General features: G+C 41.9%; 1 pseudogene; it reads left to right on the top strand.

The window, feature by feature from the left end:
• Window positions 1–6,118: 6,118 nt before the first annotated feature.
• LOC103292546 (mitogen-activated protein kinase 3-like) lies at window positions 6,119–20,239 on the top strand (annotated as a pseudogene).
• Window positions 20,240–27,726: the final 7,487 nt, after the last annotated feature.

The raw sequence follows: 27,726 nt of genomic DNA, 5'->3' as shown, positions 1-27,726 counted from the left end.
AGAGGAGGGAGAGGTTTTTCTCTAACACTGTCTAGATGACATAAAGCCACAAGTCACCTATGCATAGCATTAGGGTAATTATAGCTGCTCAGATGGCAGGCCAAAGTACTCAGTCAGACCCAATTCATTGACTCTGTCCTCCTAAATTCCAAAGAAAGCTTCAATATTTGTTAAAATATACACATCAAGATTTTATATCCTCAAGTTTAGAAAACATAGCAAAAATTATAATACAGTTTGAGTATTATTAGACAGGTTTCAATTCGGCATCCGTGTTGAGTGGTGAATAAACCCATTAGGCCTTGAAATATTGCCTTGGAAAACATGAATGACAATGAAAAGTATTAGTTTAGGGAGTAGCCTCCCCAGGAAAGAGTCAGAAACTCTCATCACTAGAGACATTCAACATGGATATAAAGTGAACCAAGCAAATTATTTTCTCTCTGATGTAATTCTGAGTATATATAGTAAAAGAAATTTATTTTTATTTTGTCAATGTGTTTCTCTCTATCAGTTTACCACTCAGTATATTACAAATCACTTTTGAACCTCACAATAAATGTATTTTTCTGTGTCTCCGCATCAGGCCCATATAGTCAGAGATTAATTATTTAGGACAATGTCAGATTTGTCACTTACCCAGGGATTGAGTTTCAAACTGTACCTCAATTTAGGAATAAGATTAATTTTTTTGGGAGTTTCCTACTAAATGCATTTGTTTCTCTTTACCGAGGTACGCTCTGAATAGCTGTCTTTGTACTTACTGAAGCACGGAGGTTGATGAGTTTGAATGAAAGAGAGACTTCGAAAGGTGATATAATGCTTTATATTGGTATCACCAGATCCAGGTGGTATTGCAGTGGGGTTTCTAGTTTTAGCTCTGCCACTAAAAAGCTGTTGGACTCTGGGCCAGTCAATTAGCATCACTAGACCTTAGCTTCTTCATTTGTAAATGAGAAAAATGTCTTTCCCCAGATTGAGATGCTCTCTTAGAACTTTCTGGATCCAAGAGACGAAATGTAATGAGCAGTACTGCTCCCTCGAGGTCTCATCTAGAGCAAGGATTGGAAAACTTTTTAAGGGCCAGAGAGTTAATATTTTAGACTTGGGGGCCAAGAGGCAAAATCGAAAGTATTTATGTAACCATTAAAAAATGTAGAAACTATTTTAAGGGTGGCACAAAAACAGGTGGTGGGCTGGATCTGGTCCTGTTGTAGTTGTCCACCCCTGGTCTAGAGAAATAACAAACAGATAATCACTCCAATGTGCAAGCTGTGCTGATAGAAGTCTGAGGTAAAAAATTCATTGGAACTATTTTCTTCCTTGAGCCAACCAGACGTTTTGGTGAAAATAGCCTTTCCTGGTTGTGTGAGAGCCCTTTGCCTCACTGGGGAACATGGAGAGGCCTCCAGGGGCCGGCCGTCTTTTCTTTTCATTCCTTTCTCTCATCTTCCCTTCTCTTTGTTTTCTTTGACCTTAAACTACCATTTCCATTTGCTCCTAAAGCTCTTTTATTGAGGACAAGATGAGGAGGCTTGGGGGGAGGGGGGGGTGGTGGGGCGGGAGGAAGGGAATGAGGAGGCCCAGACAAGAATTTTAATTTCCCATGCGCCAACATAATTACAGAGCAGATACAAATCCCTCCAAATCTTTTGTGCTGCTTGATATGCATTCATTATTTTCCTCATCTTTTTGTCACCAGCCAACCATTTAACCAGTTTACAGTCAGTTCCAGGGAAATTTATGTAGATTAGAAATCACCGACCTAAACTGAAGCCCTAAAGACATCTTACCTGTTACTGCCTTGATAGAGAATGTGTTTTAATAAATTCGTTCTTTCAGAAGCCTAGTGTCAGCTGCACAGCCTGTCTGATCACAAAGGTCTGTGAAGGGCCCTGAGCAGGGGGTATAGACGATCAGAAAGTCTCATCTCAGATTGTTCTGGAGTTTTTCACCAACTGGAGCCCATCATTTTGGGAATTCACTTAACAAGGAAGAAGGCAAACATTAAGAGCCTAAAAAATGCATTTAACTCCGTTGCATTTTCCTTCCCTGTGATTAATTTCATTTCCCCTGGGAAACGTTACCCTTTGAAGTTGTAGATGAATTAGAATTTTTCTCCCAGAATTATTAGCACATCCCATTCCTGACAAGCAGTGTGCTCCCTGTGGCTTTTTCACACAATTAAATGCAGTTAATATTGAATAAACTATCTGTTGTCCTTATTAGTGCTTATAGTTAATGTGACTTGAACACCAGCAATATTTCCTTTTTGAAATATATAGTTCTAGAATAAAACCTTTTTCTAATACATTCTGGCCAGTGTTGGGTATGTATAAAAAATGACGTGCTTGTGCATTTGCAGTCTGGTCAGACCAGCTCTGTCAATGCAAAGGAAAGCGGTAGGATTGGGGTGGCAGTTTGTGGCTTGAGCCCAAGCAATGACTGAAATGGGACATACAGTACTAAACTCGTGTGGTGAGCTCATCTCTCGAACTGGTGGGACTCCCCTGCAAGGAAGCCGTTTGATGATGAGTAGATGAGCTCTCATATATGAGAGAGACAGAGAGAGGCTTGATACAGGGTGACCCATGATCAAAACCAGAGTCACAGCAAGTGTGTGCGCACGCATAAGTGTTGGTATAGAGGGCAGATGTCTGACATTTGGCGTTGTACCTGGCCAGTTCCCCCTGGACTCATGGCTGGGTCACAGGAGGCAGAGGAGCCTTTGAGTGCATTGTCTGTGAGTGGAAGGCTGCTACTGTTCACTGCCTCTTCACCCCCAATAGCCAATCTCATTCCTCTGGACAGAGTTCCCCTTCCCCAGTGCTCTCCGGAGACAGGGTGACCATGTATGCAAGGAGTTCTGCTCAATGCTGTGTATGGAGAATCTGCAGGTGGGCTTCCGGGAAAATCTCTCCTAGCTTTTTGCTCAACTGATGTTTTCTGAAGAGGGGCTGCTTGGATCTGTGGCAGTTATTTTGTGATCTAGGGGGTGATATGCCTAAGAATAAGAAGCTGGCCCTCGCCGGTTTGGCTCACTGGAAGAGTGTCAGCCTGCAGACTGAAGGGTCCCAGGTTCGATTCCGGTCAAGGGCACATGCCTGGGTTGCACGCCCAGTAGGGGGCGTGCAGGAGGCAGCCTATCAATGATTCTCTCCCACCATTGATATTGATGTTTCTATCTCTTTCTCTCTCTCCCTTCCTCTCTGAAATCAATTAAAAAAAAGAAGAAAAAAAAAAAAAAGAAAAGAAGAAGAAGAAGAAGAAGAAGAAGAAGAAGAAGAAGCTGACAGATGAGAAAGGCAAAGACACAAAGAAATAATTAGATGTTCGATGGTGTTGTGAATCTGCTGCACCAAACCTGGAACTCTCTACTTCCAGACTGCTTGTCGTGTGAATTAGGTAAATGCTTTTTTTGCTTAAAGCCACCATTCACTGGGCTTTTTCTTTCTGTGAGTTGCTTGAAGCCAAATGAGTTTAACATCAAAATGGAGAGAGGCTCTCTCCCTTTACCACAAAGCTTGGAGGAGTGAGTAATTTGAGGGCTCCAGCTGCGGCAGGGGCCGGGCAGGGCCGGAGTGCCAGCTCGGAGCATATGCAATATGCAGAGTATACAGAGGATGGCAGTGGAGGCAGCCGTGCCAAGCAGCTGTGGCCGCAGTGTCCGGTGATCACAGCACCAGTGGCAGATGTGCCTGACTGAGGTAGTGTGAGTGGGGAAGCCCGGCAGAGGGAGTGGTGGTTCCTGGTTGACACTAGGAATAGAGCAGAAGGAGGAAATAGAGCTATGGCACACAGGAGCTCACTGAAAGCTGATTTGGCTTGTTTATGAGCACATATGACTCATCCTCTGGTTTCTGAGAGAGGATAACTTGCTGCAACATCTACACCCAAAATGTCTAATGGCTCAATACAATAGGGATTTCTGTTTTGCCTTCATAACAGTGTAGTGGTCAGTGATGGTTCTCCACCCAGGATCTCAGGAGACTTCCATGTGGAGATTCACGCTCCCTGTGGACCTGTGAGCTGGCAGGAGGGGAAAAGAGAGCAGGGAGGAGAGCTGCTTGCGTCTTAAAGGCCTGGCTCCAGAGTGGCACATGTTACTCCTGGCCTATTGCACAGTGAGAATGAGTGATGGAGTGGGAACTGGGTTTCCCTGGCTGGGCAGCTGCTTCCAGGTTACAACTTTATATCATGAAACGGGAGAATGGACATCCAGGCCTTCCCAGAATTGGGGTGGGGCAGATAATTTGCAGATCCCTGGAGTGCTGAACTGGCTGGTGGGGTAGGCCAGTGATACAGGGGTGACAAGGCCAGTGATTTTCTCATTGATCTTCTAAGTGCAGAAGTGACATTTCCACTCCCCCTTCCTTGGAATTATCTGCTTGACTATATAAAATTACCAAATAATTAAGAACCCTCTTCTTTTGCCTAATTATTTTGATCTGGGATGGCCATAGTATTGAATTTCATTTACAATTTAACATAAACCATATATCAACAGTCTAAACTGTAATATATGCACCTGTCAAGTCCTTTTATTTAAGAAGAAAGCACTTAAAAGCATGTGATAGTTTTATTTTAAAGGATTTTTGATGACTGAATGGCGTATGACCGTTAAGAAATGAAATTTCAAAATGAACATCAGACTTATTTTTCAAGTGCCTGTCATAAATGTGTTGCTACCCATGTAATAAAGTAATTTTCCCTTGTGTGATAAATGTAGCACTGAAGAAGAATGAGCCTTGTCTGATAAAATGGTTTTTATTAATCTCCTCATGTTTTTATTTTGTTCTAGAATTATGATTAGTTTCAAGAGAGTAGCAAACAGGTTATGATCAGAGTTGAATATTATTGCTATCCAGATATCTTTGGCTAATGCCTGCTGTTTATTTCAAAAGCAAAATGCTTCCATTAAGAAAAATCAATGATGATGGTCTGACTTTATTATGAAGAAATTATACCTGTTATGTAAACCTCGCTAATTATAAGCGCTTGAATTCATTTGGGTGATATAACAGATGAAAAAGGCCATTTATTAGAAGTGCTTGGTGTTTGTACCAGCATAATAAAACTGAAATAATAAAAAACAACCTAAAGAAAGCAGGAGTGTTAATGGAATGGAAATTGCCCAGGAATGAGTTATACTGAGACACCGTGGAGTGTGGGATTAACACAGAGGGCCTCATCTTGGAAAGTGATTCCCCTCCACAGCCCATCCTCGTCTTCCCCTCTTCTCACTTTCCTCCATAATTTCCCTGGGTGACCTCATGGGTGGATCTGCTCGAGTTTCTCTTGACTCCTGTCTTTATGACATTAGCACCGACCTCTTGCTCATGGTCCGGTCTGCTGGATGTCTTCTGACCATCATTCTGGACGTCTTGTTGGAACCTGAACTCTACGTGTCCAAACAGAATTCATCTGTTTTTCTTGAATCATCTATCCTAACTTGAATATCATAGACACCCTTGACTCTTCCCTCCCTCATAACTCATATCCAATTAGCCACATCCTCTTGTTTCTAGTCAGAAATTTCTCTCAAATCTAGCTTTTACACTCACTCCCACAGCTTTCATCTGGGCCGTCACTATTTCTCATTTTAATGACTAAGCCTATATACTGAACCAGATTTAGGATGTAACCATGAAAGCAATTGTATTTTTGTTTTCTATAGCTCTTTTGTTTTAAATGTTCCCTCAATGTTTTATTTAGAAATATTTTAAACTATAGAAAAATTGAAATAATAGAACAAAAAGATGTATAATCTTTGCCTTCGAGATTCACCAACTGTTTATACTTCTATCTATCTATCTATCTATCTATCTATCTATCTATCTATCTATCTATCTATCTATCTATCTATCTATCTTTCTCTCTCATTCATCCCTCATACCCCTGCGTAGAACCCAGCCCTGCTCTGGCACCCTGAGGATTTGTGGCTTAGGTTTGGTGTCTACATGGACATTCCCATCTGTTCCTGTTTGTCTGCCTCTGATAGTATAAGGCATTTCAGGCAGCAGTGGTGGGAGACAGTAGAGAGGAGGGGTCACTTTGATGAGGGGTGCTGTAAGCCTTGGCAAACCAATAGCACCTGCCTGGGTGTCTGGGTGTCAGCATGGCGAGGAAGCCATTTCCCCAGGATGCATCTTGGCACCTGAAGGATCAGGGTGGCAACAAAGTGTCAGGTGAGAGTGTGGTCCTTAGAGTCCCATGTCCTTACGGTGGACACTGCAGGTGTGGTGGGGTCTGGACACCTCCCCCCAATAGACAGTGGACATTTGGAGCAGAAGAGCATGAACAGCAGTTATTTCTCAGCATAACAATTGGAGATTCTCAGCGTGGGTGAGACTTTTGGCTGGGGAGGTAGTAGGAACTGCAAAATCTCGTGACTGTAAATGGAGGCTAGAAGACAGCAAGATGCAGGCATTGTGTTACTGTGACCTCACAGGCTGCTGAGGTCTGAGGACATTCGGTACAAGATATTGAAAGAAATATAAGCTGCAAGAGGAATAGTTCCTTTACCTTATAGTTTGTTGTGCCCCTCATGGTATAGAAGTAATTCCTAAATCATCCATGATCACACTCTTCCATTTTGACTGTATACATGTGACATAAACACATTGACAGTCTGTCTGTCTGGTCATTTGATCTTCAAAGCCATTGAGCACTATTAGTTTTGATTTTATTTTAATAGAAGAAAATATTTTTGTCTACATTAACCATATGACCCTGCTTTTCAAGTCGTTAAAGCAAAACTCTGAAATCCTTACTGTGTCAAAAATATTGCTAATGGGTTTATTTATTTTAAAAATCTGCTTTTTATTGAGGGAACTAGACACATGTTGCAGATTGTGTTTTCCAAAGATGATAGCAATGATATCTCCCATCCTATATCTCCTACTCTGATGTTCCTCTCATCAAATGGTGAAATCTGTGTCTCCTCTTCTTGCACCTGAGTAGACCTTTATGACTGTCTTGACCAATGGAGTATGATGGAAGTGATGCTATGTGGCTATCGAAGTTAGTTCATAAAAATGCTGTAAATTTTTGCTTTACTGTATTGGGACATTTGCTCTTGGTACCCAGCCATCATGCTATGAGGAAACCCAATTAGCCCACATGGAGAGGCCATATGAAGAGGCTATGTATAGGTATTCCAGGCAACAGCCAAGCTGAGATCTCAGCTGAACACTGGCATCGATCATTAACATCAATCACATGTCAGTATCAATCCTGCCAGATGATTTCACCTCTCAGTCATTGAGTGACCCTCAATCTTTGATGCTTTCTAGTTGAATAATCAAATATCAGAGAGCAAAGACAAGCCCTCCCTGCTGTGCTCTGTTCAAATTCCTGACCCACAGAATCAAGTCATAATGTGGTGAACATAATGAAATGTCTGTTGTATGCCACTAAGTTTTAGGTGTTTGCTACGCAGCAATAGTAACCGAAACAGCATACACACCCTTTTCTGTTTTGTTGACAATTCTGTGAGTTTTGATCATCTCAAAATGCTTTATTTTCTTTATCCCATATTGTTGAGGTCTTAATTTAAGAATCGTGTCTATAAAGTCCTTTAGTTCAAACATGCCTGGGTAGTCAGTGGGGGGGTCTGTCTGTGGGGTAATTTCCCCAGGAGTCTTTGCACAAAGGACCGATGAGTCTCCTATGAAAGAACTCAAAAGAGACTCACTGTTCAGGAAGTTGGTGCCTGAGTAACGGTCCAGTATTAGAGGGCTGGGTTAACTGAGTACCATCACTCTACCTGCCTTTCAGCTCAGCCACTGTGGACTCAAGCCTGAATGCCAGAGAGAGGGGATTGGCAATACAATCATAACTAAAAGAAGAGAAGCAGCTTCAGTTGATCTTCCTTTGGGATGTGAGAACATAAACCAACAGGTTCAGCAACACTGGTGCCAGCTGCCGTGACCAAATAAAGAGACATCTGACCTTGGCTGTTGGGCATTGGATATACCATTGTTGACTTTGGTGACCTTGGCAGAAAGCCAGAGAAGGTGAGGGGCAAATGATGTTTTGCTATGTGGAAGTTGGGAGGATTTTATTTATTTATTTATTTATTTATTTATTTATATTATTTATTCATTCATTCATTCACCCATTCATTCACTATGTGGTGGGGACTCTTAACTGCCCAATGTATTCTGTTCTTTCCTTCTATAATAACAAAATTGTATCCTCCATTTATCAACCTCCCCTTCCACGTGGAATGGGAGAAGTGATGTGTGCCACTAGCAGTTCTGGGACTTTAGACAGTTAGATAGGCATCTCCAAGCTTGTTTCTTTCTTTCTATTGGTTGGAACCCATCAACTCAACCTTGACATGCAGTGGAGAACAACATCCAGGGTCTCTGAATGACTATGTGGAGCAGAGCACCCACTGACGTGGAATGGTCACCACTAATTTTTAGGTGAAAAATAAACTCTTTTAAAAAATCTTTAAATTATTGTTGAGTCTCTTTGTTTTAGCCTTTTAGCCTTACCCTAATCAATACACTTATCCATCCAACAAATATTTATTGACCCATATATCAGGTTCTGTAAAAGATGATGGGGATACAATGGTGAACTTAAAATTCACTGGGCAATGCAGACAAATAAATACATAAATCACAACTGTGATATACATTAAGGGCTCTGGAGGAGATGTGTATGGTAAATGAGAGTTTATAGTTAGGGGAATTGACCTAGTTGTGGAGATTAATAAAGGCAAATAACAGGAACCTTACTCCCCCTGCCCAACAAAACAAAGCCTAACACTCAAATCAGAGGCAAAGCAAAAGCAAACAGTCTAAGACTGTTTGTTATCTGTCCAAATAGGACTGTGGGAAGACAGGAAGCTAAATTTTAAACCAGGAAAGTCAGAGACTGAGGGGACTCTGATATTGCAAGGACCAAAGAAAACAGAGGGCAGATGAGGCCTGAAATAATTTCCAAGCTACTGTGCAGATGCCAAGGTAGTCTAGGAGGAGGGGACACACGTGGCAGATAGTCCCCTATATTTTGCTAACTGCATCACAACTAATTGCCCCTGTCTCCACTATAAAATATCACCAGACTTAATGGGGGGAAAAAGCACTCCCCTTTTCAATATATATGAAATACCAGTGAAGGGGAGCATGAGTAAGAGCAGCGGAAACAACAATACAAACATCCTACACTGTGAGAAGCTCACCCGAAGACCCTGTCCCGAGGACTGTCTTGTTTGATCACTCTCTTCCGAGGAGTCATTGGCCCTTTTGTTAAGTCATTGGCCCAGTTCCCACTGCACAACAAGCATTTGGTGGCCGCGTTTCCATATGGCAGTCAAAAATCACTCTCAGTTTAAGCTGCTTACCGGAATCATAATTGACCCGTGGAAAGAGTTAACTTTCATGCTGTGCAGGATTTCCTATGGAACGGAATCTTAGTGTAGTAAACATGAAGAATATTAAATTTGATTTTGGAACAAATAATTAAAGAATGGTGTTCGGTAAAGGGAGGGAAGCAGATATGAAAGAGGAATTATATAAACAATTTTCTGCCTTCATAGACATGTGGTAAATGCCTAAAATATGTATACTAAAAATCAACCATCATTTTGGTGTTTTAGAGAACTGCTCTTATCGATCAAGTGGAAATTGCTCATTCTAATGGCTGGGAAACATTATTCAAATAAAGATGGTCATCTCTAATTTTCCTTAAAATTCTTCAGCTTATAAAAAGTTGAGTTTAAAATAATGACCTTTTCTGATATCAAAAGTAGACACAGTTACAGAAAATTTGTAGTAGGTAACAAGTGGACTACATATGCTTCTATAGAGCCTACTTCACTAATATAAAATTTTTGATAATTTCTGAAGGGGAATTAGAAAACAAGTATAGCATAACATAGACTTTGGAAGCAGACTGATTTGAATTTTGGCTCTCTTTTTATTAGCTAGTGACATCAGCAAGTTACTTAACCATTTTTGCCTCAGTTTGCTTATCTGTGAAATGGGGATGATAATGTCTACTTGTATCACAAAGTTGTGAGGATTGAATAAAGTAATACCGGTGAACTGCTAAGAATGGTGCCTGTGGGAGAACATATTTGCAAATGTTATCACTGATAAAGGTTTAATCTCCAACATCTACAGGGAATTTATACAACTTAATAAAAGGAAGATAAATGATCCAATAAAAAATGGGCAATGGACCTAAATAGAATCTTTTTGAAAGAAGACAGAAGGAAGGCCAAGAGACACATGAAAACATGCTCAAAGTCACTAATTATCCGAGAGATGCAAATCAAAACAACAATGCGGTATCATCTCACACCTGTCAGAATGGCAATCATCAACAAATCAACAAACGACAAGTGCTGGCGAGGATGCAGAGAAAAAGGAATCCTCATGCACTGCTGGTGGGAATGCAGACTGGTGCAGCCACTGTGGAGAACAGTATGGAGTTTCCTTAAAAAACTAAAAATGGAACTCCCATTTGACCCAGTAATCCCACTTCTAGGAATATATCCCAAGAAACTAGAAACACCAATCAAAAAGGATATATGCACCCCTATGTTTATAGCAGCACAATTCACCATAGCTAAGATTTGGAAACAGCCTAAGTGCCCATCAGCAGATGAGTGGATTAGAAAACTATGGTACATCTACACAATGGAATACTACGCTGCTATAAAAAAAAGGAATTCATTTGCAGCAGCATGGATGTATCTGGAGAGCATTATGTTAAGTGAAATAAGCCAGGCAATGAAAGAAAAATACCACATGATCTCACTCATTTATGGAAAATAAAGAACATTATAACCTGATGAACAAAAAGATAGATACAGAGGCAGTAAAGCACCGAACATACTGTCAAATTACAGTGGGAAGGCTGGGGAGTGTTGGGGAGGGGGGGGGAGAAAGAGATCAACCAAAGCACTTGTATGCATGCATATAAGCACAACCAATGGACACAAGACACTGGGGAGGGGGTGGGATGAGGGCATGCGACAGGGGTAGGGGAGGCTGGGAGAAGGTCAATGGGGGAAAAAAAAGGATTTATATGTACTACTATGTGTAATACTTTAAACAATAAAAAAATGGTGCCTGATATATAATAAGCACTCTCTATCTGTTAGTGGGCTGAAATTACCATTGCTAATTAAATAAAAAGGGATGGGAAAGCTTACTGAACAAAAAGCAGAGTCAACAAGATTTCAAAGAAGAATTGGTTACTTGCCTAAGAGAACAAACTCTTTCAAGCATATTAAATGTACTTTTCCCCTTTGATGTTGTTCAAATATGAGTAGAGGCCACTAATGAATAAAGAAGTATCTTTATTAAGCAACTTACATCTCCCCCAAAACAACAACAACAACAACAACGCACATCGATTTGGTTATTCTGATTCTCTTGAAATTCCACATGCACTTTAGGATGGGCTTTTTTATTTCTGCAAAAGCTATCTTTGGGATTTTGATAGGGGTTGCTCTGAATCTGTGGATTGCTTTGGCTAGTATTGACATTTTAATAATATTGTCTTCCAATCCATGAAGTTTTCACATCCATGGGATGTGTTTCCATTTATTTATGTCTTCTTTAATTTCTTTCAGCAATATTTTGTAGTATTCATTGTACAAATCTTTTATCTGCCTGGTTAATTCCTAAATATTTTATTTTTAATATTTTTATTTATTCATTTGAGAGAGGGAGACACACACACACACACACACACACACACACACACACAGAGAGAGAGAGAGAGAGAGAGAGAGAGAGAGAGAGAGAGAGAGAGAGAAACATTGATTTGTTTTTCCATTTATTTATACATTCCTTAGTTGATCTTTGAATGTGCCCTGACTGGGGATTGAATCTGCAACCTTGGCATATCAGAACATCGCTCTAACCAACTGAGCTACCTGGCTAGGGCCTAAGCATTTTATTTTTTGAAGCTATTTTAAATGGAATTGTTTTTGTAACTTTATTTTCAGATTATTTATTGTTAGTGTATAGAAATGAAACTGATTTGGGTATTGACTTTGTATTCCACTACTTTGCTATCTTATTCATTCGTTCTAACAGAATTTTTGTTTGTATACCCAGAGTGGTGAAGTGACTGGTCACCCAGGTCACATGGTCTCTGATGTCCCCTTCAGTCCTCTGTCCTCTGTACTGGTAGGGCCACTGCATGTTCTCTGTGCAGTGAGGACAGGAATCCTTCTGGCTTGTTGCACACACAGAGATGAATGAGAGTCTGGTATGTGCAATCCATGTCGGTCAAATCTGCTTGCTTCTAAGGAGGCATTTCTATTTTATAAAGGGGGGTTCGCTGAGGACAGCTATAGCAGCAGTAGAGGGGATAGGCAGGTTAGCTAGAAATCTCTTTGTGGCAAATGAAAGGAACTGAATTTGAACTAAGGGAAGCAGAAAAGAGCAGGGGTGAACCTGGGGACTTAAGCATTATGAGGACTCCTGCTCTTATTGCTTATCCTGGCTTTTTTGAGCATCAGCCTGTTTGCTTGAACTGGCTTTTCAAGTGGCTGGAGCCATTGTGGCTGCAGCTCGAGTCTCACCTATTTATAGTTCCAAGACCAGAGGGGAAAGGTCCTCTGTCCTCAGCTCAAGTTTGGAAAAAAAACACGCCACCCCAGCATAGAATTTGATTGGCTTTACTTGGATCATGTGACTATTCCTGAACCAATCCTAGTGACCGAGGGTTGAGACTTTATGATTGGCCCATCTTGGATCAGGTACCCACCTCTTGGCATGTGTTGGAAACATGCATCAGAGCAACATGATTTAAGAAAGCACCTACCTGCAGATGCTGTTCTGGGAACCAGTTTTAACAAACTTTTTCTTTTAAGTTCTTTTTCCCCTTTGTTTCCTTATATTCATATATTTATAAAATTAACATCAGGAGCGAGAGTCTCTCTTTACCTCATGGTTGCATCTGAGCGTTCTTAACAAAGGTGAGATGCCAATGTGTCTTTTAACAAGAAGGGAGAGCTCCGGCAGGAGCCCCAGGAACTCAGGGTGGGGCTGGGGCTGGCTGGCACCAGAGAGCAGGACCCATTGAGTGTGTGTTGATTGGCAGGACACAGGAAAGGGGCTATAGTAGAAATGCCGAGTCTGTGATTCTGGAGGGGCTTCTGTGTTTCTGGCTGCTGGTAGATAAGAACCAGACATTTCTGTGTGCTGAAAAGTAGAACATAGATTCCTGCTTGGATGAGAGGAGCGAGGGAAAGAGAGAGAAAAACTATGCCTATCCTATTTTGGACCCTTGTGTTCACAGCTTTCCTCTCTTTCTTGGCATGTGTCCCAACTCAGGAGCTTCTCCAGCTAGTTTTCAGCTCTACAAGGCAGGGAAAAAATGTGATTATTATTTTGGTCTAATTTTTAATCAGTTCTCAAATTTAATCAGAAAAATGCCAGGTACCTACAATTATAAAAACAATTATTAATTACATAACCACAGCCGGGCCTCCTCAAATTAGGTTTCAACCCTGAAGATAAATGACACACAGCTCTGTTCTGTATCTCTAGGCATGGAAACCACTGGACCAGATGAAAGGAGCAGTGTGATCCTGCTTTGGAGAGACTCAGATTTTAGAGAAGAAGAGGTTGCGAGAGCTCATTACTGGATCACTGAACTGGTAAGAATGATACAGAGCTCCCTTTTCTCTTTAGTTTATATGTGCACTGAATTTATTGTTATTATTTTTATTGGGTGTAACAATAATGCTCATACATAGCCACACATTCACTCTGCTAATGACACTTGACATTTCTAGTGACCTGAGACACAAGGATGCCTACTTTCAGGAGCTGCGCATAAAGGTGATAACAATCAGCTCGCAGTGTAGACTCTTTCAGGAGCTAAACACTCAAAATATACTCCGGCTCAACTGAGCTCAGAAACACATTTCAAATACACAGTGGAGCCAATTTGTCTGCAATACCTAACTTCTCTTGCTGCCCATGGCCTTTGGTTCATCCACCGCCTCCAGAATTCAATCAAGGGCGGCCTCTTGCCTCCGGGATGGCCAGTCCACTGCCAAACAACCAGCCAATTAAATTATATCCTTATTCTTATTCCCTCCTTCCCTCCCTCCTTCTCTCCCTCCCTCCCTCCCTCCCTCCCTCCCTCCCTCCCTCCCTCCCTCCCTTCTCCTCTCCCTCCCTCCCTTCTTTCTCCCCCTCTCTCCCTCCTTCTTTCCCTCGTGCCCTACCTCTGCTAAAATGCAGATTCTGATTAGGGCTGGGGTGAGGCCTGAGATTCTGCTTTCTAACAAGTTCAGGTGATGTAATGTTGCTGGTCGCTCTGGGTAGCATAGAGACAGAGGGCATTAAGAGCTCAGACACCTTAACTGTGATGCTGGTGTGAAGGGCAGGGAACTTGTGCTGCAGAGCTTCTCAGACAAGCTCTGGTTTTGTCCTTGAGGTTTGTTTTTATTTTTGCCATGCTTTTCCACAAATTCCACAAGAGATGTATCCTTTGAACAGAGCCCCCTTTCTTGAGCTAATTTGAAAGGGATTCTGTTCCTTCCTCACAAACAGATGTGTCTGAGCTAGGTCAAGAAGGAGATACATCAGCATCTAGAGAGGAGCCCACCGGTCAGGCCTGTGTGAGGTACAAATCCCTGGGCATCGCTCCCCCTCAGGCTGCAGCCTGGCACCTTTCCCACTGTTCCATCGCTCCGTCAGGTGACTCCACGTTTGTGCTTCGGGCAAGACCTTCTTCTGACCCTGTTAACTTGTTCGTTCTTTCAGTGCCAGCTCCTCCAATAAGAGGTGCAGTTTCAAAACAGAAATACTTCCAATACTGCAAATTGAAGAAGGCAGAAAATTTAGCTGTTTGATATAAGAACAATCAGAAAATACAGTAAATGAATCCGTGGTTACAATGCTAAAGAGTAAATTTATTTGCAACGTGAATAGCACATCAGTTGTGCTTTTACTGCGGCCCAGAATAATTTCCAGATATATAACCACACTAAATAGAAACTAGCTTGTTTTCTACTTAACATATTCACAAAGTGGGTAGAGCAATATTAGCATGTGACGGCTTGGGTTGGTTTATTGCTTGGCTTTATATGGCATCCACATTCAGTTTGGCTCGGGCAGTGAAAACAAAATGGATAAATATACTTGTAAATGCTAACAGTAAAGGTAATCAGTTCTACTCAGCCCTTGGCATGTGGAAGTGAAAGAAATGCAAATCCTTTGGGCAATATTCAGTCACTCAAGGCATACTTACTGAGCACCCACTTTTGAGCAAGGTACCACACTAGGTGCTTGGGGGTACCTTGGCGGTGCCTTGATCCAAACACACAAGTGGCTCTTAGGATCTAGGAAAAAATAATAAGAAACGGTTTCTTCCTCTACCTCCGTTTTCTCTTAACTGACAACTTCATTGACTTTTCTCTTAACTGACAATTCCATTTCCTTAGCTCAATGGAATAAGTTTTAGTTCCAGCATCTGCCCATTGAAGGAGGTATTTTTTTTTAAAAAAATGTCTTTATTGATTTCAGAGAAGAAGTGAGAGGGAGAGAGAGATATCATTGATGAGAGAGAATCATTGATCCGCTGCCTCCTGTGTGCCCCCAACTGGAGATCGAGCCCACAGCCCTGGGCACTTGCCCCGACCAGGAATCAAACCACTATGACCTCCTGGTTCATAGGTCAATGCTCAACCACGGAGCCATGCCAGCTGGGCAGGAAGGAGGTATTTTTAATAGGCATTTTCAGTGCATCTCAGATCTTATGATGCAGTAACAGTGCACAGTCAGAGCCATTCTTTGCTTAGAGAACCATAGCCACCGCTTTTGGCCAAATGGCCCTTCCATACTCCATCAACCCGTAGAGCCTCCCTGAGAAATTTCTATCTTGGCTCTGCAAGGGGCCACCTGGAGAAGCTGTTTCAGGAACCAAAAGGCAAAAATGAAACAGCCTGGTGAATTGTTACCCACCAGACACTCTTCCCACACGGCTTCTTCAACCCCCCCCCCCTTTTTTTTTTGTATGTGAAAGAATACTGTGCCCTGGTGAATCAATGTGCCAGCCATGAACTGAATTGTGCCACCCCCCCCATTCATATGTTGAAACCCTAACCCCCATGTGACTGTATTGTACAAAGGGCCTTTAAGGAGGTGATAAGGTTAAACGTGGTTGTAAGGAGGAGCCCTTATCTGATAGAACTGGTGTCCTCATAAGAGGAGGACACAGCGAAAAGGTGGCCATTGCAACTAAGGAGTGGGCTCTCGCCAGCACCCACCAAGCTGGCACCCTGATCTCTGACTCCCAGCCTCCCTAACCATGAGAAAATAAGTGTCTATTGTTCAAGCCCCCCAGCCTATGATATTTGTTATGGCAGCCTGAGCAGACTAATACAAGGGATGACTCTGAATGAGAGGCAGGATGCGATGGGCAGGGGGAGAAAGCAACGAGGCTGTGCATGAGTTGGTGCTGAGGACTGGTGACTGGGACAGTTCCCAGTGGAGATCAGCTGCATCCTTTCCTTCAAAGGGTTTAGATCCTACAGCTGGGAACCACGACTTCAGTGCCCCTGGCTGTGAAGCAACACAAGCTTCTGGGGACAAGATGAATATTTAATTTTGGGTGGATAGCAGGAGCATACTTTTGCGTGAACTACAAAGATGATGCACTTCCTCTGCACTTCAGATAGTGAAGAAGCCTCGTGAAAATAGTCCTTTGGCTGCAGCACCAGTCCTGTAGAAGTCAAAGTTTGAACACTTCTTAATTTTTGATGGCCCCAATAAACCACACATTAAAGCCACAGCCTCCCAATCTACTGATCTGATCATTAGAGTTTCCATTTCTCAGGAGTTATTAGGAGAATAAAAAACTCTATCCAAGCTACCAGGAGATGCACAGCCATTGATAATTAGAAAGAAATAAAATCGATGATTAAATGAATGTGCAGTTTATGCACAAAGGTAACCTTTTATTCTTTCCAATTAGGATGTTGTTTCTCTGTAGACTTGGCAGATGTGGCTGTGTTATAAATAGAAGTGACATTTTGTAGGGTTCTTCTAACTGAAATGTGCATGAGGTCAAATTACAATCAAGGTAATATATATATAAGTAATGAGCTGAGCCCACATTCCCAGGCATTTATCCATTTGATGCTAATAAATGAGCAGAGATGAAAAGACTGCTTCTGGACAAACACAGCAAAATAGTTACTTGTGTGGTTGGAGCACAGCAACGTATCTCTTTGTAGTGAATGCTTGCTAGTGATAATCAACTTCATTTGTTAATTGTATTTGTGCTATTAATGAGCTCATTAGCATAATAGTCACATCCTATTCTCCTGTGGTCAAAGTCTGGGGAATCACAGGTTTATTTTTTATTTATTGAATTTATTGGGATGACATTGTTTAATAAAATTATATAGGTTACAGGTGTACAATTCTATAATACATCATCTGTACATTGTATTATGTATTTACTACCCCAAGTCAAGTCACCTTCCATCACCATTTGTCCCCTCTGTACCTTCTTTTACCTCCCCGATCCTCCTTTCCTTTCGGTAATCACTATATTGTTGTCTGTGTCTGAGATTTTTTTTCCTTCTTAATCTCTTCACCTTTCTCACCAGCCCCCTCTGACAGCTGTCAGTCGGTTCTTTGTATCCATGAGTTTGTTTCTATTTTGTTTGTTAGTTAATTTTGTTCATTAGAATCCACATATGAGTGAAATCATATGGCACTTGTATTTCTCTGACTGGCTTATTTCACTCAGTATAATACTCTTCAGGTCCATCTATGCTGTGCCAAGGGGTAAGAGATCCTTCTTTCTTTTTGTGTGGCCGAGTAGTATTCCGTTGTGTAAATGTACCAGTGCGTCTTTATCCACTAGTCTGCTGATGGTTGGGAAGGCCACCAGCAGTGCACATGGCAGGGAGATGGCCAGATAACTTGATTTAAGAAAGTAAAGACTGACATTGATTACATTTTGTTTTCACACAGCATCAATGATCATTAATCCTCAGTGCCATGAACAGGGAGACCTGACTGGAGAGTTTATAAGACTTGCCTAGAACCACCCAGCAGGTAAACAGAGAGTCATGAACTTGGTCCCAGGTTTTCTGACTCAAATCAACTTCTCTTTCTACTACACGGACGTTGCATTACAATAGTTGAGTCAATCATTGTTTATACCAAAATTGTACCCTACCCTTTCCATATTCTTTAACTATACATTTTGATTTGTGGTGTAAGACAAGCCTATTTGTGAAGGACCTATTATAGTTTTGCCTAGGTCTTCAATAAAGACATCTAATTAACACATTGAAAAGAAGATAAACATATTCCCATATCATACACTATATTTTCACATCAGGAGAGATAACAGCAAGAGAGAGAGAATCAAGATATTTGTGGATCTTTAGCTTGACATTCAGTAAGATGTTTTAAATTTTCCATTTTTATTTCAAAACATATTTATTTATATTTTTTGTTGGCTTTATTGGGGGTGACATTGGTTAATTTTATTTATTTTAAAAAATACTTTTATTGATTTCAGAGAGGAAGGGAGAGGGAGAAAGAGAGAAACATCAACGATGAGAGAGAATCATTGATCAGCTGCCTCCTGCATGCCCCACACTGGGGATCGAGCCCACAACCTGGGCATGTGCCCTTGACCGAGAATTGAACTGTGACCTCCTGGTTCATAGGTCCACACTCAACTACTGAGCCATGCTGGCTAGGAGGGGTGACATCCTATATAATAAAATAGAAGTGTCTGATTGTCTGGTTGGCCGTTCAACCAATCAAAGAGTAATATGCTAATGATATGCTAAGGTTGCTCAACTGCTTGCTATGATGGCACTGACCACCAGAGGGCAGATGCTCCCATCGGTAGGTTAGCTTGCTGCTGGAGTCTGCTGATCTGAACTGAGGGGGATGGGCCAGACACGCCCTAGACCCCTGCATCCCTCCTCTGTCCCTATTGTGCACCGGTGGGGTCCCTAGGCCTGGCCTGTGCCCTCTCACAACCCCTTGAGGGAGTCAGAGAGCCGGTTTTGGCCTGATCCCACAGGCCAGGCCGAGGGACCCACTGGTGCACGAATTTGTGCACCAGGCCTCTATTGGTTAATTAAACCAATTCTGGGTCAGTGGGAGGGAGGAGTGAAGATGGCAGCAGTGCGGCTCAGGGGGCCAGGTGCAGAGAGCCTCAGGAGCTGAGGGGGTGGGCCAGGACAGCTGTTTGATGTGGGCCTGCATTACTCGCAGCTGCAGTACATTGGCCAGGGTGCGTAGGGCATGGTCACCTCAGCTTAGGACCACTTACACAAGACACACGTGGCCATCGAGAAAATCAGCCCCTTCAAGCATCAGACCTACTGCCAGCGCTGCGGGAAATCCAGATCTTGCTGCATTTCCACCATGAGAATGTCATCGGCATCCAAGACATTCTTTGGGCACCTACCCTGGGTGCCATGAGGGATATCTACATTGTGCAGGACCTGATGGAGACAGACCTGTACAGGTTGCTCAAAAGCCAGCAGCTGAGCAGCGACCACATCTGTTACTTCTTCTACCAGATCCTGCGGGGCCTCAAGTATAGCCACTGTGCTCCACCGGGATTTAAAGCCCTCCAACCTGCTCATCAATACCACCTATGACCTTAAGATCTGCGATTTTGGTCTGGCCTTGATTGCTGATCCTGAGTATGACCACACTGGCTTCCTGACAGAATATGTGGTCACACGCTGGTACTGGGGCCCAGAGATCATGTTTAATTCCAAGGGCTACACCAAGTCCATCTACATTTGGTCCTTGGTATGTATTCTGGCTGAAATGCTCTCCAACCAGCCCATCTTCCCTGGCAAGCACTACTTGGACCAGCTCAATCACATTCTGGGTATCCTGGGCTCCCCATCCCCAGAGGACCTGAATTGTATCATCAACAAGAAATCCCAAAACTACCTACAGCCTCTGCCTTCCAAGACCAAATTGGCCTGGGTCAAGCTATTCCCCAAGTCAGACTTCAAAGCCCTTGACTTGCTGGACTGGATGTTGACCTTTAACCCTAACAAACAGATCACGTTGGAAGAAGCCCTGGCTCACCCCTACCTGGAGTAGTACTACGACCCAACAGATGAGCCAGTGGCCAGGAACCTTTCACCTTTGACATGGGGCTGGATGATCTACCCAAGGAGCGGCTGAATGAGCTCATATTCCACGAGATAGCCTCCTTCCAGCCTGGGGTGCTGGAGGCCACCTAACCTGAACAGATGCCTCTGCTCCCTGGGGCTTGGCCCTGCCTCCTGTCTTCCCTTCCCCTGATGGATTATTAGAAAGTGGACGCTGTGCCCAGCCCGGACCCTGGCAGTCCAGGTCGGGGCACAGGGCAGGCCTGGCCACCTTCCCTCACTTTGCTCAGGCTTCCTGCTTTAGGCAGGCCGAAGCTCCTCCTACCCGCCTCCTAGGACCTGTGGGGTTCAGGTGGCCTCAAGAAAATTCCCCTCAGCTGCTCTGCCTTCCTCTCCCCCAGCTATCCCAGTCTCTGGTGGTTCTGGAATCGAAGGGTCTCTGGCTGCCCTGTGACATCCTGAGGGATAGTGGGGGATGGGGGATACTGAGTAGGGACTCAGGGCCAGCCATGTCCCACTCACCTCATTCAAACCCCACCCATTTTCCCTCAAGGAACATTCCGAAGGCTCATCCTTGAGGAGCAGGGCCCAGCCTAAGCCCCCTCCCCCTAAGCTGCCACATCTAAGTACTGCTACTTCTGTGTGTGGGTGAGCAGAAGTGGAAGTGGGGACACGGAGAGCGCCGTGCCCCTGCCCACCTGTGCCTGTACCTAATATCTATACTAATAAAAGGGTAATATGCTAATTAGACCAGACATCTCCTGGATGTTCTTCTGGACATCCTTCCTGATAAAGCCACAGTGGCGGGGGCCGAGGCAGAGGTGGTTAGGGGCCATCAGGCAGGCAGTGGAGCAGTTAGGGGCGATCAGGCCGGCAGGGGGAGCAAGCAGTTAGGGGTGACCAGGCGGGCAGGCAGAGTGATTAGGGGAGATCAGGCAGGCAGGCAGGCGAGTGGTCAGGAGCCAGCAGTCCTGGATTGGAGAGGGTGCAGGCCAGGCTGAGGCCCACCCCCGCCACCCCCCCAGCCCTGTGCAGGAATTTTGTGCACTGGGCCTCTAGTATAAATATAAAGATGTGTATATGAAAAAAAAACAAACCCAAAACAAACAAACAAAAAAACCACACACACAATTCTGTAGGTTTCATAAATTTTTAAAAAAATTTCTTTATTCATTCAGGTATTACATATATGTCCACATTCCTCCATTAACCCCCCCAACCCCCCCTCCCCCGACTCATGCCCTCACCCTCCCTGGTGTTCGTGTCCATTGGTTAGGCTTATATTCATGCATACAAGTCCTTTGGTTGATCTCTCTTCCTTTCCCCCACCCTCCCCTACCTTCCCTCTGAGGTTTGGCAGTCTGATCGATGCTTCTCTGTCTCTGGATCTGTCCCTGTTCGTCAGTTTATGTTGTTCATTATATTCCACAAATGAGTGAGGTCATTAAAATAAGAAGTAAAATGATTACATTTAAAATTGTATTTAAAAATATATGCTCAAATAAATAAAAACAAAACCACAAGTAAATGGATTTTTCCAAATTCTCTGCCTCAAATCACATCTGGCTGGGAAGAAAATGGGAGAAGTTGTAGCATAAAATATAATTATTTTGGAGCCAATATGACACAAGGAACAGAGATTAAGAAAAGCCTATTTTTTTTTCAGCCACAAAAGTAATAAACAGAAGAAGAAAGTCATGTATTTTGGCAGGAATAAATTATTTTTGTACAGAATTTTTAATACAGACTATGCAATCTATAAAAATATCCAAATCACTGAATGTTTGTGAGGAATCCATTGCACGTGGAAGTTGAACCAGGCTATCACCACATAAAAATGTAGAGAAATCACTAAACAGGCTAAAGGAAATTACCCCTCCACCCTGGCCCCCTGCCTTCTGTTAGTTTTATTTGAAACCTTTAAGGAATAATCAACTACACAAAAGCTACATCTGCTTGACAGATTTCCTTTTGTCCTGGAGCCCACTGACCTGTTCTGTCCCACTGAGCATGTTTATATGAACGAGTGAGCAGATTCCAGAGGAAGCACAGATGTATTTATTTAACTAGTGGCTTACTTTTTTGGCATTGCCTGCCAAACCCTGCTCAAACGAAGGCAGCGGTTTTGGGGCTGGACATGATGGGTGGCGATATCCACTTGGGGAAGTGTTGAATGAGGGATAAAGTAACAGCTGCAATACGTATTTGGCAGAATGGAAAATGGCCTAGATATAACTCCCTTGAATGCATGGCTAGGTTTTGATTATTATTTTCGGGTGCTGAGGTCAGAGAGTTGTTTTTTAGCCAAAGCACTCACCAAGGTCAGAATGTTCACGTTTGGTAGTTTATTGTGCTTTTAAGAGCTAGCACATCTTTGTTTCTGCTTTTTGCAAGTCACTTTCTGAGTTCATGGGTTTCAGTGTGGCTGGAGCAAAGAATGGAGGGAGGCTGTGTAGACAGCTGATGCTGGGAGGGAAGAAGGATGACTATGGTGAAGAAAGAGAAGACTCTGGCAATTCTATAGTAAAAGATTTACCTCTTTAATGAGAAACTACTGGACAGGGAGCGAAATGATCATAATGGTGTATAAAAAGGATCCCATGCTGCTATGTAAAGAATGGACTGGAATCTGGGAAATCTCTTAGGAGCCTGGGAATAAAATGAGGAAGACTCTAAGAGCTTTTGAGGAGGCAAATGCATAGGTCTTGGTGACTGGGGGCTGGCTGAGGGATGGAAGAGAGGATTGCTCCCTCTATATGAATGTAGGTCTGCTTCAGACACCATCCATTTCACTTCTTCAGTGACCCGGTGGGCTGCAGTATCACATTTTGCCAGCAGGTGCTGCTCTCTGACGTCTGAATTCAGCTTTAAAATTCTCCAAGGTTTTAGGCAATTTTTTTTTTAACTTTAACAATTCAAAAAGGTGTGGAGTATTTTTTAATACTTAGGAATACCAGCAATGTTTTTTAACTTAAGACTCAATAACACAAGTTTCAGTTTATAGTTCAGTCCTATGGCCATAGTAAGACTTCGTTGGATTTTAACTTGGTGCTGTTCTGCTTAGGCATAGCTGGGACTTAATTCACTAAAGACTGGTAAAGATGGAGTTGGTCTATTGTTGGAAGGTTGATCCCTCAAAAAAAAAAAAGTTCTGGATTTTCATTTCACAGACAGTAGTACAATTGTATCATTGCTTCCAAGAAGGATCTTTCTGCTCTGGCCAGTGTTGCTCAGTTGGTCTCGGGTTAAATTCCCCATCAAGGGCATGTACCTGGGTTGCGGGTTCAATCCCTGGCCCGTGTGCCAGAGGCAGTTGGTCGATGTGTCTCTCTCATGTGGATGTTTCTCTCTTTCTCCCCCTCCCTCCCTCCTCTTCCATTTTGTCTAAAAATCAGTGGAAGAAATGTCCTCAGGTGAGGATTAACAACAAACAACTCTCTCCTCCCCCCTAAAAAGGATCTTTCTCCTAGACTGGGAGAAAATGTGAAGAGAATGTTTATTTATTGAGTGCCCATTTTTATTTACATACTTTATTTTATTTTTATTTTTATTTTTTTTAATTACTTTATTGATTAAGGTATCACATATTTGTCATCAACCCCCTCCCCCCGTTCCCTTCCCAATCCCCCCCACACGCAAGCCCCCCTCCCCCTGTTGTCTGTGATCATTGGTTAGGCTCATATGCAAGCACACAAGCCCTTTGGTTGATCTATATTTACATACTTTAAGTAATTTAGTCCTGACATCAAATTTTGAGGTAGACTTTAAAAAAAAATTTTGATTTTTAGAGAGAGAGGGGCAGGGCGGGAGAGAAAGAGGAACATTGATTTGTTGTTCCACCTACTCAGGCATTCATTGGCTGATTCTTGTATGTGCCCGGACCTGGGATTGAACCCACAACCTTGGCGAATTGGGATGACCAACTGAACTACCCCGCCAGGGCTTGAGGTAGATCTTTTTATTCCCATTTCATAGATGAAGAAATCTAGGGAAAAGGAGATTAATTAACGTGCCCAAGGTCACACAGCTGCCAGCTCACTGAACTGAGACTTTGTTCCACAACATACTTTCTGCCTCCACTTTATTGTGTCAACTCTGCTAAGTCCCACACCCACATCATGTCATCTTGAAAGATGCATGATTAAAAGGGAGCTCTCTAAGATCCAATTTCAATTTCAGTCAACTATCTTTTAACAATTTCATTTAATCAGTTATGGCAGGCATTTGCAAGTAAGGTTAGTAGGTTCATGTTCATAATGAGCTTGATAATTGAAAAAAGGATACTATTTCAGCTTCAGACATTTTGAAGTGGTTATTTGTATACTTTAATTGATAAAGAAACAACTTAGTATAGGACCCTTTTTGAGGCTTCATTGCTCAGGGAAGATAGAATTCCATCAGTGCAGCTTTCAGACAAAGAAAGTTGGCCACCCGAGGTAAAGGGGCAATGCCTATATCTATGTATAGTTGCTTATAGGGCCACTGAATGGAAGCTTGGGCGAGGAGGGGGAGAGGGAAGTTGGCCATGCTGCTATTGTTGTGGCCAAAGATAATCATTTGAAGGCTGCCTGCAAGGAGAATACACCCATAAGAAGCTGTTATGTTATAGCACGGGAAAACAAGGTGCTGGAGTCATTTGGGCCTCTTGAACAAAGAAGTAGTGACATCGCTACCCATTTTCAATTCCTCACATAGACTGGTAACCATAATAAAATGCACAGGATCAGGAAAAGATGGTGTAGCAATATTAAGGGACATAAAAGAGGCTTAAAAAAAGAGTATTATTAGAGATGAAGAGGGTTGCCACATAATAAAGATTCAATTCACCATGGAGATATGAAAAATATAAACTGGTAATATACTAATAACATACTTTAAAATTTATAAAGCAAAAATTGACAGAGATGCAAAGAGACAAGAGATGGAGCCACTGGATATATCTGGTAGCTAAGTGGAAGATTTTAACATCTTTCTCAGTAATTAAAAAATTAAGCAGATTTAAAAAATCAGAAAGAATATAATACAATTGACAATCTTGGTCCAATGGATACACCTATAGCACTGTACCCACAATCTTAAAAAAATTTAAAACACTTCTAAAAATTTAAAGGAGCAATGATAATAAAAGATACCCTATATAATAAAGAGCTAATATGCTAATTAGACAGAACAGCAGAATGACTGTCCTGATGACCTTCCGGATGAAGCAGGGGCTGCGAGGGCCCAGCCCCTTGCACGAGTTTCGTGCATTGGGCCTCTAGTTAAACAATAATATAAAACAAATAATTTGAAAGATGAAACCAAAATAACACTTTGAGGAAAATATATAGTCATAAATGCATATATTTAAAAAAAGGCCAAAAATGGTAGAATCAAGCATTCTACTTAAGACATTAAAAGAATCCTACAAAAAAAACAGAATCCTATATAATAAAACCCTAATATGCAAATCAACCAAATGGCAGAACGACCGGTTGCTATGCCATACACTGACCACCAGGGGGCAGATGCTCAATGCAGGAGCTGCCCCCTAGTGGTCAGTGCACTCCTACAGTGCTAGAAGCTGGGCTCATGGCTAGTGAGTGCTGCGGTGGTGGCAGGAGCCTCTCCCACCTCTGCTGCAGTCGGGCAGTAAGGAATGCGGGGTCCTGGACTGGGAGAGCCCTGGACTGTGAGAGGGTTGTCTAACTAAGCTGACAGGTGGATATCCCCCGAGGGGTCCCGAACTGCGAGAGGGTGTAGGCCGGGCTGAGGGACCCCCCAGTGCATGAATGTCGTGTCCCGGGCCTCTAGTAGCAAAATAAACTCCTTCAAAGAGGAGTAAGACAATAGTAAAGATAGCACACATTAATGAAACAGAAAACAAAGATATCATAGAAAGACAAAAGAGGCAAAAATTGTATTTTGAAAAGATTAATAAAATTGACAAACCTCTGGGAAGAGCGATCAAAAGGGAGATATGGCACAAATAGGTTTTATTTGGAATGAAAAAGAGAGCATCACCACAGATGATGTGGAATTTGAAAGAAAATGTAAGAATATAATGAACAACATTTTGCCTACAATTTTTTTTTAGCCAAAATGGACACATTTCTTGAAAAATACAAATTCCAAGTAAACAGTAAATGATCTTTTTAGAAAACCTAAACAATATTATAATGACTCAAGAAATTAACTTAGTAGTTTAACATCTTCTCTGAAAGAAAATAAAATGCCAGATGGCTACACGAGCAAGTTCTATTGAATATTCAAGTAGAAGATTGCTATTCTTGTAATATTCAGACTATTCTAGCACTAGGAAAAGAGGGAATATTCTCAACTCATTTTGTGAAGCTTGTATATATCTTATACCTCTAAGGAAAGACACCTTCTGGCTCTTAGCTGATGATTGTTGAGATGGTGATTCAGAACTAGTGTTTTACCCCCTGAGGGGGCTCCCTGGGGTTTGGCATTTGGGACACCAAAAGTCTTAGAGAGCTGAAGCTGTTCTGTTTGCTGCTGTAAGAAGAACATCAACAGGAGCTAGAAAACAGGAAGTCTCTTTTCCTCAAATCCCACCCTCTAATTTCCCATCAGTACTACCTTATTGGCAGAATCTAACAAGAAGCTTGTGTCTGGGAAATGTAGTATGTAGGGGTAGGTCTGGGCCAAGAGACAAGAGGTAAATTATAACACAATATTTAATGTTAAATTGTTGAAAACCTTCTGTTTAAAAAATAAGAATAAATGCTATCACTACTTCTATTCAATTTTGTACTAGATAACAGAACAAAAAAAAATTTGGAAGGATGCAGAAAAATTGCAATTTTTTTCAAATGATATGATTTCTTAACTCCCAAGAATCTGTAGACAAATTATTAGAATAAGAATTTTACAAGGTTGCTGGATATAAAACTATTATACAAAAATCAAATGCATTTCTGTGCATCAACAGTAAATAGTTAAAAAACAAGATTTTAACACCTAACATTTATAACTAGTGGCCTGGTGCACAAATTCGTGCACATTGAAAGATAATTAATTAGAAGAAATATTTTAATATTGCTATTTGCCCTTTCTCTATAATAGAAGTGTCAGAAATTAAAGAAAAGTAATAAAATGTATATGAAAATAATATATAAATTTTTAATAAATAAACAATAACATGATATAACAACAACAAAGATGATATAAAAACAACAAAAACATGATATAAAAACAACAAAACATGATATAAAAACAACATTGATATAAACAATGACTGATAAATTTATTAAACTTATCCTAATATCTCTCTGTATACCACATTAAGAGTAAAAAACACTTTCAGAGTGCTTGACTAATTTCCCTGGTGATGAAGTATTTACAACTTTAACTTTAACATCACATGCTCTTTGAATTCGAGAGAAAGCAACATACAATTGACCATGTCTGAAAATGGGTTCAGGTAGGAGTATTCCTACTCTGTCTAGAGTTTGTCCTTGTGATTTATTAATTGTCATTGCAAATGCTGGCATCATGGGAAACTGTATTCAAATTAATTAAAATGGGAGGCCAGTGTCAGACGGGGACAAATCAATTCTTGGAATCAGAACAACCTCTTCTTCTGCAGAAATCTAGTACCATTACAAAGACCCCAT

The sequence above is a fragment of the Eptesicus fuscus genome, chromosome 7 (assembly GCF_027574615.1).
Source record: "Eptesicus fuscus isolate TK198812 chromosome 7, DD_ASM_mEF_20220401, whole genome shotgun sequence".
Lineage (NCBI taxonomy): Eukaryota > Metazoa > Chordata > Mammalia > Chiroptera > Vespertilionidae > Eptesicus > Eptesicus fuscus.
Note: the sequence above shows the minus strand (reverse complement) of the source record. Positions and strands in the feature narration are given on the sequence as shown.